The sequence below is a fragment of the Limulus polyphemus genome, unplaced genomic scaffold (assembly GCF_000517525.1).
Source record: "Limulus polyphemus unplaced genomic scaffold, Limulus_polyphemus-2.1.2 Scaffold171, whole genome shotgun sequence".
NCBI classification, from domain to species: Eukaryota; Metazoa; Arthropoda; class Merostomata; order Xiphosura; family Limulidae; genus Limulus; species Limulus polyphemus.
The window spans coordinates 785391-795247 of NW_013665781.1; the positions used below are offsets into that span (position 1 = coordinate 785391).

At 31.5% G+C, this 9857-nt stretch overlaps 1 protein-coding gene across 2 annotated transcripts in view; it reads left to right on the forward strand.

Moving 5' to 3' along the window:
- Nucleotides 1-4763, forward strand: part of LOC106477994 (rho-associated protein kinase 1-like) — a 51959-nt gene extending 47196 nt beyond the window's left edge. For both annotated transcript variants that reach the window (XM_013938500.2, XM_022381522.1), the window contains one exon: nucleotides 117-4763. The gene's annotated coding sequence lies outside the window, so the exon portion shown is untranslated. The remainder of the gene's footprint in view (nucleotides 1-116) is intronic.
- The last annotated feature ends 5094 nt before the right edge of the window (nucleotides 4764-9857 follow it).

Sequence of the window (9857 nt, forward strand, 5' to 3'; positions counted from 1 at the left end):
TGTGTGAATAACGCAATCATGTGGCCTTTTATTATTAACCTTAACATTTGCATGAAAGTTTGCAGTTTCATGTGTATATAACAAAGGGATGTAATGTTACTTATTTATTTCCACAGGAAATGCAGATACTACACAGTTTCTACTGAAGAATTTGCTGTTTCAGGAAGTGAAGCTTCCCGCAGTAGTTCACCAGAATGATCTGAACTATGAGCTTCAGCACAGAAATGAAAATGGAAACATACTGGTCCACAGATAAGAATCTTGTATAATTGATTCATGTTACTCAAGGGTTAAATTAAGAGTCAATGATATTGTTTTTAATAGCAATATCTCCTAATTTATTTTAGTAGAGTTGATAGGCAGAGAAGACTTGAAATCTACATTTTTACAAGTTCTACATATAAAAACAGCTTTCTTTCAAGATCAAATCTAGTCATTTTGTTAACAATTTTTTTTATGCAGGTGCAAGATTTAGTGTTAGTGGTAAAATCTTTGTTGTTGCTGCTGCAGTTTATATGTTGTAATACGAATTACTCAGTATTGTAAAGTATAATATAATATAAATTATAGTGTGTATTGTTTTATACTGCACCAATAATAAACTGTTGAAATGTTGTAAAGCATTTAAGTAAATAGAAAAAATAAATTTGTTTAGAAGGTTTTACAAACATTCTGGGCAGAAAGAAATTTGACATTTTTCAACAAATTTGATGCAGCAATTAAACCAATATTAAGTTGGGTAATGTAAAACGTGTATATATCTATTGTAATCCCTGTGTTGGCTTAAATAGAAACATTTTATTTCTGCAGTTTTTAGTTAGATTTTTATTAAGTATTTATTTTTCATTCTTTGCTAGGTACTTCTCAGTGTCTAAGAAAACAGGTGTGATTTTATGGCAGCTATGTACAATGCAATATTAAATGTTTCTAGTAAGTGCTACAAATTGTATAAAGTGTATAGTTATTTGTCCAAGCTATCAGGTTACACAAAGAGTTGTTTTTTTCTGCTAGGTTATACTACATATAATGTTGCTTATTGTATTAAGAATGCTAACTTCTTTTTGTTTTAATAGCCTGATCTTGGAAGTGGTTACTCTTGGGTTTTAATACCAATTAGCTTGTGTAATTTAACACCAGTCATGTTAGGCTTCAAACCTAGGTCGAGAGTCTTGTTTTTTCTCATCTCCTCTTCATTGTGTAGTGTATGTCACAATATATGTATTAAACTAAAGAAAAGACTGATGTTGTACTTATTATCCATATATCACCACTATTGTGGTAGCACTAATGCTATTATATTACAGACATATGTGTACAGCTGTACATAAAGTTAAGAATGATGTACCTGCATTATGATATGTGGATATCTGTTGTCTGAGAAAATGCATTTATGTGAATGAGAAGATACTATCCCAATAGTATACTTGCATTATGATTGTATCTGTACTTTTGATTGTGTACTTACGTGTGTGGGAAAAGAAATCATCTTCTTCCTTAACCTGTACAAGGATAGTAGTTATCTGAGAGAAATTTACAAACAGTGTGGCAGTTACTTTTCTTTTGACACAGTGATGGCCATCACACCTAAGAACAGAGTGTACCAAAAATCTAGTCCTATATACACAACCATAACATTTATTAGTTCTGGTGCTCTGTAACAATTCCACTCCTTCCCCTCCTGCATGATGTCAGTTCCATCCTTTTCTGTATGAATAGGATTATCTTTTCCCTGGATAATGGCTGCCTCAGAAATTACAAATTTACATAAAACAACATCCTTTATTGATTAATTCCGTGGAGCTGAAACTTTAGTCACACTCTACATTACTGGAATGATAAAAGTAAATTAATAAACTGTTGTACTTCTGCTTACTTACACAAATAGTGGAATGTTTGAAAAAGGTGTTCTCTCACTCTGAAACTTTGTTAGTCATAAACTGCATATAATTATAAGAATAATCTTGCTTTGAATTTCTAGCATGTAAGTGGCAATTTGTTGATTTTGCCAAAAGGCATAAAATTATATTGTTTTTGTTTCTAACTGTTACACACCAGGTGCTTTTTTGTGATATTGGTTATTGGAACAATATGATGCTGAGTGATTTGTTTCTTTGCTGTTTGTATTTTTCATTCAGTATTCATTAGATGAGATCTGTCAAAATAGTTATAATCAATGTTGCAATGTTTAATTAAATATTAGATCAAATTCCAGGGTACTGCTTAAAGTTTTTTTAGTTTACTCATGGGAAGAAAATTCAGCTGGTAGCTGTTAGTATTTTGGTCATTTTACCAGAAGACTATCTCAACTGAATGTGTTTTGTTGTTTAAATGTTATAAAGTTGCATGTTTTGAGGTTTTCCCAATGTAATATGATCTTTTGAGGTCAGCATTTAATCCACTGTAAAGTCACCAACCTAAGTGCTGTAGGTTGTCCACTGTAATGTTTAGTTTGTTGTATGTCTGTATATTATTTTTCCAGAAACTCTCAGTGGGAGTTCTGTAGATTATCCATTGTGCAATTCTATATTTTATAGAATACTCAGTGGAAAATAATCTCGGATAGTTTTGGAGGTTATCCAGGGTGAAAAGTGAATCCATTTTTGTTGTTCTAGAGATTATCCTCTGTGAAAACATCTTAGTGGATTCTAAAGGTTATCAAGTATGATATCATATTTGTGGATTCTGTAAGTTATCCAGTGTGAAACTATTTTGGTGGTTTTGTAGAATAACTAGTAAGAGATCATTATTGATTCTATAGTTTACATAGCATGAGCTTTTGTTTGTATCCTAACAAATACTCAGTAAAGTATTTCAAGGGTCATCTAATTTAAAGTTGTTCCTGTGTACTACATAGAATATTCCTTTAGTTGTTATCTCTAGGATTTGTAGATTATCCACTATGATGTAATTAATTCCCATGTTACATAGATTATCTGTCTCTCATTGTTTTCTGTATAGACTATCCATTTTGATCTTGTGTGGATTATGCACTTATTTGTCATCCCTGGTTATTATTTAGATAATCTACATGCTTTCTGGATTATTTAGTTTATTTGTGTTACCTCTTTGTATCTAGGACATCATGCACTTGCATGTCGTTTTGTAATTGTAGTTTAATTTCTTTGACGTTATCCTCCTGTTTAGTAGGTTATTCTCTGTGACATCAGTACTGTCCACATGATTAGAATAATGACCTGGAGAGATTAAAGCTAGCTTCAAGATATTTCTGAACCAAAAAACATATATCTTTGTAAATGAGTTATTGACATGTGCATAATGAATCAAACTTCTCTTGATTAATTCTAAAAAAATATTTTAACCAGTAACAAAAACACTCATTCACAAAGACCAGTGTAACATAACTGCTGAGTTTGAGAGAATTAGAATATTAACCTATGGTGTTTGTACTATGGTATGTTTATTCTTTCTTAAATTACAATACATTGTTGATTTCCAGAGGGAGTTATCAGGGTTGTGATTCATTAACATAACATGCTTTTTTTAAAATTTTATATAAGAAAATGTGATTTTAATAGAAGGAAATTTTATTTTCAGTTGAGCTCTACAGGTCTTATTTTCTGTTCTACTCTTTCATATTTATTTCTATTTTGTTCTCTCTACTTTTCATGGTATTTGTATGCCATTATTCAAGATTGAACTACAGGAGTGTGAAACTTGTATATAACTGTGTGCTTGCTGTGCATGCCATGAAGTGAAAATGTGGCACAACTACAACTTACTTAAACTTAATAGAAGGTGTTATATGAGAATTGTGTGTGGCAAATGAATTATCTGCATCCTAAGGTGTGAAAATTATGGATGGTTATCTAGAACAATACACAATAAGTATGAAACCTTTTAATAGCTAATGTTATTTATTTATGTTGTTAGTGCATATTCAAAGGTCAACCAAGCAGCATAGATAAAACAAACAGTGAATCTACATTATTCTAGTCATATTAGCTCTCTGCTATAGAGTTTCAAATTTATGATTCCCTAAAAGTCATATTGTTTCTATTTCTAATGAATAAGAATATGGTAGAAGTTTATGTACATTTCTATTTGGTGCTAATTCAAATAGCCAAAAATAGAAAAACAATAGTGGAGTTAAAAGAAAAAGATGTATGACCTTTTGCACACATATTTTAACTTGATGTATCCAGTCGTTTCATTGAGGTAAGATGTGGTTCAATAAGTTCATTATATAGTACATTGTTATGTCTTCTAATTTCAAAGCAATTGATAAGTGGAAAATGCTAAGACATATTTATTAGTAAAAAAAAAACCTGTATAGTGTAAGCTTGTGCATTTTAATACTTAATATACTTTTTTTTTATTGTTAACCTAAATGAAACTAATTGTTGATGAAGTTGCCTTTGCTGAAAATGTGATTATAAACTGTGAGTGCATATGTAATATGTTAGTGCAGTCTTGAAAAAGTCGTTTTTTTTTGTTTTTTTTTATATATATATTATGTATTAAAGAATTTCAGTTGAGAAATGAAAAGTAAATGTAATTGTTAAAACCTATTAAATTATTTGAAAAACCTTAAATGTGTCTGTGAATACAAAACTTGGTAAAAAAATTTTTCAAAAGTTCTGTTTGGAATAACAGTATGTAAACTGGAAACAGAGAAGAAACTTATTTTTTTGGATGATTAGTGAATTAAGAGCTAAGATATTACTATTCATGTCTAAAATTAAATTGTAAAAGGTCACACAATTTTTAATAAAATAGGTTGTAGTTGGAAGGTTTCAAGTTTACTAGCTTTGTTTGTGTTTCGTGACCTAATTCAATATGTAATAAATTTGTTTTCTTCATCTTCAAATAGTACTTTGTCTGTAACATGACCTATTCAAATAACTAAGGAAAAGAAACTGAAATTTAAAATGAATTATGTGACTTGGCTAAAAATAGTTAACTGCTTTTGATTCACTACACACTTTTATTCTCCAAATTCTCAAAAAGGTATGACATTCCCCTGAAACTGACAAGGTTCTCATGGGTTACATAATGTAATAGAATAATTTATTAAATGTTATATTGGTCAGATGTTAAAGAATCTTACACTACTGTGTCTGCAGTAAACTGGTATATATTTTTTATTCAAGAAACAAACATAATTCTGGTTTTTATCTTGATATTGTAAAAACATTTAATAAAAGCAATCACCTGAAAAGTTTAAATGTGAAACTTCATTATACATTTTTGTAATTGTTTTTGCTGTAAAAAACCAAAAGTATATGGCACAGACATGTTTTAAAACAATCTATTCAAGTGTAGCAGAAACAGATAAAGCCCATGTAAATTGAAGAGAAAATTCCTTACATTTTTTTTTATGAACAGTAGAAACAAGTCAACAGTTCTTAGTGAAATATTTCATGTTTTCTTCCAAGAGTATTACTACTAGTGATAGAAAAATCTTTAATTAACAGAAAAGGACAAATTAACTTTTTTCGAGATGCTGTTTTAACATGTTAGCATATACACAGTATTGAAGTACTTTTTAAAACTAAGGGACATATGGTTTATGTTGGGCATTTTCAAACCTTAAATGTATATTTCTTTGTAAAAAAAAATAATAATAGAGGTTCCATCAATAAAAGGTACACACTCGTGCTACAGTATATTTTTGGATAATATGTACGAGTTCGGCTGCAAGTCTCTGAAGTCAATGCATTTTTCATGTCTCATGTACATTATTTCCATCAGCTTATTGTACTTTTCTTTGAAAAACAAATCATTTGAAACCATCTTGAAAGAACTTTTTCTGATATTTTAGCTGTTGTATTAGACTCCACTTCATTAACTCCTGTGAACAAAACCACTCCTATATCTAGTACTGTAAGTCAGGTGCTTGTTTATATTTGGAATGTGGTTTGCCTACAGTTATCATCATTGCATTTGAAATACTGTAAGTTAGGAGTGAATGCATAAAGGTATCTTTTTGTAATTATAATCAGAAAGTTATTTTCTTTAGATATGTATGTTGAAATCACAAAAATATGTTCATATTTATAGAGGTGAGATCAGGGAGTGAACAGGTAGTTAGCATTTTTCTCAGGCTGAAAGACTGAATAACTGTCCAAGAGTCTAAACGTAATCACAAAGAACAGGACAGAGAAACCATAAACATGAAGACCAATTGGAGAATGCCATACCAACATATAAAAGAACAAGACAGGTTCCAAGACATACCACAGACCTAAGCATTTCTAATATAGTATATGTGGATTGCACAATTGGAAGGAACAGTGTTGTTTGTAAACTATTTTTAAAAAAATAGAAAAGGTGCCTCTGTATTTGAAACAACCATGGTATAAAGATCACACGTAAATACTGATGACACAAAGATAAAATTCTTACATAAGTATATATGAGTAAGCTGAATCTATATTAAGAGCCATAGCTCCAATACTAAAGTACTTTATAAAATCTATTGGAATAAGATTAAAAAATCTTTACAAGTCACCTTCAATACTGTCACATACACTCTTAGAAGAAGTTGCTCAAACTATTAGTTGGGATGAAAGGAAATAACTAACCCCATCAAAATTATGTTCATGGAATAAAGGACTTCCAGACTTGTGTATTGTTTGGAGATCTTGACACCAACCAAGACACTTCCTAGACAATGAGTGTTAAAAACCACCTTTTTGATAATGGTGGATACAACTTTGAAAACATAGAAGCCCCATCATTGAGGTACATTCAAAATATTAAATTAAAGAGAATTTAGCATCTTGGAAAAAGAAATCAAGCAGACAAATTGTTTCTACACATCTTCCATTCATAGAAATGGGCCTTGCCAAAAACACCAGATCCTAGAAATAATCTAATTTTCCCAGATACTTTGTGCTGAGAACTAAGAAATGGAAGATCCTGAGTGGTCTATAATTATAAAGAGGCTTAACTTTCAGGAATAGTTTGCGACTGACCAAGATGGGTGTTCACAAACCTAGTAGGTGTAAAAGAATAGGATCAAAATAAGGTGAGGTTTTAAAAACCAACTCCAGTTTTAAATCCTGAAACCTTATTCTTGTAAACTGAAGAAACTACTCTGGAAAGTACCAATACATGCCAGACATTCCAATCAAACTAGAAATCAATGCCTTGTGTATGAATCGAAGTAGTAAAGTGGACTAGAAAAAATTCAATCTCAAAATTATTCCCATACCTTTTGAAAACTTATGTAGAGGAATATTTAAGACATCCATAGGATCATGTAGAAGAGATAAAGAAAACTGAAAAGGAGAGAATTAAAGAATAGGACAGACCACAACATTCACTCAATGTCTTGTACAAAACAAGGTCACAGATGCATGAGAAACAAAAGTCCCTTCTCAGTCTGAAACCCAAAGGTGAAATGGGCATGAAGTAGAAATAGAAGGCTTCCTAAAGGCAAGATATAATATACTTATCCAATACCAGGTTTCTGATAAAGTGATCCAATATTAATGGAACACTGAATGTCTCTATCTACCTTAAACAAATCTATGTTATTACAGGGATTTGAAAAGCAAGCAACCTTCAACTCTTGTAAATAAGTAGGGTGGGGGGTGGAGTTGCAAATATGGAATTGAAAAGTGAAAAAGGAAAACTTGCAGAAAAGGGCATCAATAACAAAGTGGGATGAAATAAAGAACCAAGAAGAATACTGTTGTTCAAATTAGTTAGAACAAAATGATTAGTAGAATCTTTATGGCATTATCCTGTTAGAATCTATCAATACTGAAATCCATAACTGGATGGGGACAACATTACACAGCTTAATCTAGAAGTAAAACATCTATCTAAGCATGGAATCTCAAGAAAGAGGAAAATACACAATTCACACTTTCCAGACTCTTGCAGTAAATCCAGAGAAATGCATATTTTCAAGATTTATCTGGGGGTAAAGAAAGAAAACTTACCAAATCATAGGGAAGATGGGTACCAAAAAATCTTCTACCCTACTCAAAGTCAGTGTATCTACCTCATAGAGGAAGATCCAGAAGAAAATAGGTAAAATGCCTAAATGGTTAAGATGGCTCAAATCCATAACTTGTAGACTGAAATAATCACCTGGAAATTTCTATCACAAACACTTCATTTGAAGCTCTGAAGTAAAGTGTGGGGATCCAAAGAAAGAGAAACCTAAACCAGTGAGGAACAACCAATTTGGCATACAAGACCATAAACCAATAGACCTGACTGACAAAAAAGCCTGTGACAGAAGCAGAAAAACAAACAGGAAAGTCAGAGCAGCAGTTGATACATGATTTGAGTATTATTCAGATACATACATTACAGAAAAGAAATTCAATTTTATACCTCTGTAATCATAATGACTAGACTGCATAGCCACATTTTTGTAAATAAAATGAGATAAAGTGAGTGTAGCCTAATCTCATCATCTGTCGAAATAAGCATTTCTACACATTTCAACCTTCAACTAGTGGATCATTCACTCCTAAACAGTATATAATATATATTGTTGTTTAAAACTAGTTAGATCAAAAGTATACTGACAGAGAAAGAAATTGTTATATTCCTTTGTCCTTACTTATAAATATTAGAATATGTTGTTTCATCAGTTAGTTACCCATACTGTTAATGATATTATCAGCCATAATGTGAGTGGTATAACGCATCAACTTATGTATATATGAACATTGTAGTCATATGTATATACTAAATGTTAATGAAAGAAGTCATCAGTTATGTATGTTTAATGTTTTATATATCATGCTGTAAAGTAGACTATTTTAGGATTAACAAACAACTTGCATGCTTACTGAGAAGAAAGAACTTCACTACTTCCAGATATTAAACAAGTATATATCCTAAATGTGATGAATTATGTATGTTTAATGTTATACATATCATGCTGTAAAGTAGACAATATTGGGATTAATAAACAACTTGCACGCTTATTGAGAAGAAAGAACTTCACTACTTCCAGATATTAAACAAGTATATATCCTAAATGTCATGAATTATGCATGTTTAAAGTTATACATATCATGCTGTAAAGTAGACTATTGTTACGTATCTGTTCGTTTGTTAATTTCCTTTTAAAATTCTTTCCGAGTGACTTTAGTGATACAAGTCCCTTCTTGATTAAAACTAGTTTATTCTTTCTCATTACAAACTTTGTAATACACTTAATTTCCACAGTCACTTTAACTTAAACACGCGCTACAATTCACGCACTTTACTTACGGTCACTACCGCTCACTTGACTCAATTATCTGTCTATCTGCAATTATATCTCTGCTTTACTTGCTGGGCTTATATACTAAAATAGAGGGTGCCTAGAAAAACTAGAGTTGCCAGGAACAGACATGATCCTTCTAGAAACTCCAGCTCGCATGCTTCCAGCATCACATGACTTCCGCTGTCGTAACACTGCCCCTTCCTTAATATTGTTCGTCCCGAGCAATAGCCACTTACATTAAACCAATAGATAATTAACAATAACTTAATTAAATGTACAGAATTTACAAACACAAAATTAAAATTCAACAAAGTCTCTTAATTTTATGGGACGTATTTTCTTCCGTACTGGTCTCTGTCTCATTGGCTTCTGCTTAACATGAATTCATTTGCTCCATCAGGAAATGTCCTATTATCGGTAACAGTCACATCAGTGGTAGTAACTTCATCAAGGGCTTCATTGTTTTCCTTCTCAGAACCAGGTAGAGTTTCTTATTCGACAGTGGCTTTTTCAGGTGACACGTCTTCAGCAGTGTTATTTGTTCCATTGTTCACTTTGTTCCAACTGAAATGTCCTGCACCGTGATAACATCAAAGCCTGTTGGCACGCATCACCTTTGGTTTACCTCACCGACCGCATTTTATTCGGAAAGTCACGT